Below are 5,539 nucleotides of genomic sequence, written 5' to 3'. Positions count from 1 at the left end.
TTGTATTCGGTTTTTCCGACAACTTCTGAAGTGAAAAGTTAACTTTCTACATCGCTCCATTCCGAAGTGGCTATCAAGCACTACTCGGAAGAGCGGCCTTCGCTCGTTTTAATGCAGTACCGCATTACGCTTCTCTCAAGCTTAAGATGCCCGGTCCACGTGGCACCATCACAGTTAGTGGAAATATTGAGCGTTCTCTACGCGCGAAAGAACGTGTGACGGCTTTAACAGCCGAGCACTAGACGGCCTCACCAACCAGAATAAATGACAGGTCGTCAAGACCACGAACACGGTTAGACGAGTCCGACGCATCACTACATATACATGAGATTGGTTTGATGGTTAAACCCTCATAGACGGTACCAAGGGCTTCCCGCGTGTAATCAGGGCTAGTTCAGCTCAACTTGACTTATCTTGAATTTTAATGGCTTATTGATAATAACCAAATTTCTGGCACGACAACTTTCACCTAAGTTCTTCTCTTTTACAGATGACAATCGTGCTACACCCGTCCACGACACGGCACAACGGAGTCACAGGCGCAGACGTGCAGCAGGGACCCACTCAAAGGTTTCTTTTCAGATTAAGACCCTGCGTAAACCTTTTTTTACTGTCTCTTGTTGATTCACATCCTCCAGATATTCAATACAACCGAGAAGGATGCTAACGTTATTGGCATGTGTCCACATCAGGATATTGCACGTACCTGGACACTCGGGTTTTATTATTAAGGGCATTGTTCAGCCCGGCATATGCTATAAAGACCGAATACCTTAGGGAGTGTTCGGCGTCGTGAGTTTGGCCTTATATGCATCGGCTCTGAATCATGTCTTTGGTCAAATGTTGGGTTTGCCCGGCTCCCATGTTTTGCTACCTTACGTTCCACTCTATCGGCTAAGGCGGCACCGGGAGAACTACTGCGATTGTACCCCGGTTCATCCGGATGAGCACCTCAGTAGAGAAAGCCAAAAACTGACTGTCATGATAAAGCACGAGACTGGTCAACCACTCGATGACTTAGCGGAATCTTCGGGATTCCTCCGCATTAACGAAGGGCCGTTTCCCGGTCATGTACATATGCGCCCCGTATTCAGACAAGCGCGGAAGTACCAGGGGCTATATAGTAGTCCCACCATCAAACTCCTATGGCTAAGTGAAAGTGTTAAAGCAATATAGTCCGATTGCCTCGTTCGCTGTGCTACCACCTCCTTTATGGACCAAGATGTTGGATCAAGTGTGAATACACATTTTTTGCGAACACCCCCACATTATATGCGTGGGAGCTGAAGCCGACGACTGCAAACTTTCAGGTTATATACATATACACATAAACGGCCGCACAAGAGGCATCATAATACTTTCAGGAAAAAGTATAAACACATCCTTTATAATTCAATAAAACACTATTTTTACAATGGGAATACATGTCACTAGAACATAATATTCTTCGAGCACTGAGCCTCTATCGAACGAGCGCCTTCAAGGACTTCTTCAAAGTAGTGATCGGCAGCTACTCGGCCCACGCTCGAACCCTGTGTTGCAATAGTGGTGGCCTCCATCTCTGCCCAGTATGTCTTGACATGAGCAAGTGCCATCCGCGCACCCTCTATTCACGCCGACCTCTTCATAGCGTCGATGTGCGGCACAACACCAAGGAATTGTTGCACTAAACTAAAGTAACTATTTGGCCTTGACCCTTCCGGCCACAGATGATCCACAACAGACCTCATGGCAAGTCCGGACAACCTATGGGGCTCGACCCACTCGACCATTCGCTCATTCAACAGCAGCGGACGCACTGGAGCATGGAACTGTGACCAGAACAACTTTTCCACTTCACGATCTTTTTGATCCTTGAAGTACTCGGCCGCATCAGCAGCACTTGCTGCCAAATCCACGTATGCGTCTGCAGAACTCCATAGTTGATCAAGAGGGGCATACTTCGGATCTCCGAACTTGGTCCGCAACAAAAAGGGCTTCCCAGCCGCGATATCCCCAGCTTGACGCAGCTCCTCCTTCGCCGCTATGATTTTGGCGTGGGCTTCCTTGGCTGCTACCATGGCCTTCTCCAGGTCCATCGCCTTCGCTCGGCTTTCTTTTTCAAGAAGCTGGTAACGGTCGGCGACATCTTTTAACTCAACGACCATCTTGGCTATTCTTTCCTTGCTTTAGCAATGCGCGGCCTTTTCGGCCCTCAGCTCTTCGACCGCCTTTAGAGCGGCCGCATTACTATTACTGGCTTGTTCCTTGGCTCGGGCAAGTTCTGCCCGAAGGGTCTCCACGGCGGCAGCTCCATCTGCAGTCAAAACATATTAAAGATACTGGCATCATGCTCCTCTTACTATGTGTTGATCTTCGAAGAAATCACATACCCTATGCCTCGTCGAGCCGCTTGTTGACAAGCACGATATCGGCATCTACCGCATCAAATTGCCGCTTCAGCTCGGCAAAATCATCAGTCCGGCTAGCCACCGGACCTTCAGCCACCTGCACATGACGGCGGCCTGATTATTGACTGGGACTATGATCCTCTATTTGCCGCCGTTCTCAATGGCAACTAGAGTCTCAGGGGCTACTATCTGCATAGGGCACACCCAACGTGTGCGGTACTGTCAAAAACATACACTATTTCACATACCTCAAAGCCTTTCAGCAGACTCATAAAAGCTTCGTGCAACCCGCTTTCAGCGGATGAAATCCTCTCAATCACGGTACCCATTAGCGTATGATGCGCTTCTGAGATGGCCCTTGCTCCAGAAGATCCTTCAGTGCGTCCGACCGCACACTGTACGGTTCCGGACTCTTTCTGTTGCTCTCTTTAGGAGCCAAATACTGAGGACTTCGGATGGCCAAAGGATTACCCTCTGGCCTTGGCAAGTCAGGAGAAACCCTCCGCGACGACACTTCAGGGTCGCCCGCCTCATGAGGCGGAGTGGCAGGGGGAGGTGTTTCTCTCTCCATCATCTCCAGAAGAAGATCCCTCGAAGACGAACTCTGTCGATAAGGGCTATGACCCGAACTACAAAACATATGCTTCGGTTATTGTCTTCAGAAGTAATGCAGGATATTTTTACTATTAAGTACTTTTTGTTTACTTACAGCTCGGTAGAGGGCTGATCCCCTTGCAGACACTGTGCGACAAGAGTACCCTTCGAGGCAGGACCCTCTGGCGAAGATTTCTTCCCCCGTTTGGAAACCTTTGTTTCCAGGTCTTGAGAGGTGGTCCTCTTCCTTCCTTGGGGAGAGGGAATTTCAGATTCTTCTCCCTGGTTATCCTCCTTCGCGGAGGCGCTAATTCCCCCGGTTTGGATGAATAATGAGCGAGGCCCCTTTCAGCCTCTTTATTCTCCCCTTTATCTTCCCCTGAGGGCGCCTGATAAGGCGCCGGCTCGAGCATTCTGGCTAGTACTGGATTTGCTGAACCTTCGGGAAGGGGGGCCGAACACCTGATCATCTTCGCCTTTGTTACCCAGTCCTGGTCAAAGAGTGATTTTTCAGAATGATGTTATGATAAATAAAAAGACAGTGTGTTCGGTCACGAGATTACTTACTTGAGTATCTGGGCGATTACAGCTCAGACCCGCATCCTCGGTGGTGTCCAGACACTTTATTTGTGGTCTGAAGAACAATGTATACATCTCTTCGAGCGTCATGCCGAGGAAGTGCTGAATAATTCGTAGTCCTTCCGGGTTGAGCTCCCACATATGGAGGGGTCAATGTTTGTAAGGCGGGACCCGATGAACTAGCATGACTTGCATTACCGAGACCAGGCTGACATCTCTCTCGAGGAGATCTAGGATGCGACTCTACAATATCGACACATCATTTACTGGCCCCCAGTTCAGCCCCTTGTTGATCCATGACGTCAGTTGTGGTGGGGGGCCCGAGCAAAAGGCAGGGGCGGCTACCCACTTGCCACTTCGGGGAGCTGTGATATAAAACCACTCCCGTTGCCATAAATCGGACACCTCTGGGAAGGAACCCTCTGGCCACGGAACATCAGCATTTTTGCTTATCACGGCACCTCCGCACTCTGCGTGTTGCCCCTCGATCATCTTCGGCTTCACATTGAAAGTCTTGAGCCACAGGCCGAAGTGTGGGGTAATGTGGAGGAAGGCCTCACATACGATGATGAACGACGAGATGTGAAGGAGGGAATCCGGGGCCAGGTCATGGAAATCCAGCCCATAATAAAACATGAGCCCCCTAACAAAGGGATCCAGAGCGAGGCCTAGCCCTCAGAGGAAGTGAGAGATGAATACAACACTCCCGCCGGGTTTGGGAGTGGGAATGACCTGCCCTCGAGCAGGCAGCCTGTGCCAGATTCCGCCGGTCAAATACCTGGCCTCTCTTAGCTTCTTGATGTCTTCCTCTGTGATAGAGGAAGGCATCCACCGACCTTGAAGGTTGGATCCAGACATGGCTGAAGGTCCGAAGCGCCTGACCTGAGCCTTGGGTGTTGGAACTCGAGGCGGGGGGAGGATTCGATTGAGCATGAGAGGGAAAAAAGGACAAGCCTTGGCCTCTTTATAAAGAGGGTGAATATCAAGCGTCCTCCTTGTGGCTGTTTGGGACTTGCCTAAAATAGAGGAGTCACACCAACGGGCACGATTGGGTTACCCATGTCCGTATTGATGAGAATCCCGTAATAAGGGGGACCCGATCTCTGCTTCGACAAGACGTGTCAAGAAAACCGCCTCGCGATATGTGCAGCGCTGGTTGAAAAGAAACGGTTCGAATAATGACCGGGCCATGACATGATGTCATGTTGCTAAACATGTCAGCAGATTAGATTTGTGGAAATATTATTCTCTCTACGGTGGTATGTGGAACTTATTTTGCAGAGCCGGACACTATCCTCGTGTTCAAAGATCTTCTATGGAGTATTCGGAGGAAGAACCCGCCTTGCAATGCCGAAGACAAATCTGCGTGCCGGACTCATCGTCATTGAAGCCTGGTTCAGGGGCTACTGAGGGAGTCCTGGATTAGGGGGTCTCCGGACAGCCGGACTATATCCTTTGGCCGGACTGTTGGACTATGAAGATACAAGATTGAAGACTTCGTCTCATGTCCGGATGGGACTTTCCTTGGCTTGGAAGGCAAGCTTGGCAATACAGATATGCAGATCTCCTCCCTTGTAACCGACTCTGGGTAACCCTAGCCCCCTCCGATGTCTATATAAACTGGAGGGTTTAGTCCATAGGACAAGAAACAATCATATCATAGGCTAGCTTCTAGGGTTTAGCCTCTACGATCTCGTGGTAGATCAACTCTTGTAATACTCATATCATCAAGATCAATCAAGCAGGACGTAGGGTATTACCTCCATCGAGAGGGCCCGAACCTGGGTAAACATCGTGTCCCCTGCCTCCTGTTACCATCCGCCTTAGACGCACAGTTCGGGACCCCCTACCCGAGATCCGCTGGTTTTGACACCGACATGATGCCTATATACATGATCATACCTAGATGTTCTCATAACTATGCTCAATTCTGTCAATTGCTCAACAGTAATTTGTTCACCCACAGTAATACTTAT

This window comes from Triticum aestivum, chromosome 7A, assembly GCF_018294505.1.
Source record: "Triticum aestivum cultivar Chinese Spring chromosome 7A, IWGSC CS RefSeq v2.1, whole genome shotgun sequence".
Lineage (NCBI taxonomy): Eukaryota > Viridiplantae > Streptophyta > Magnoliopsida > Poales > Poaceae > Triticum > Triticum aestivum.
The sequence above is the reverse complement of the archived record's forward strand: the minus strand, read 5'-3'. Positions refer to the sequence as shown.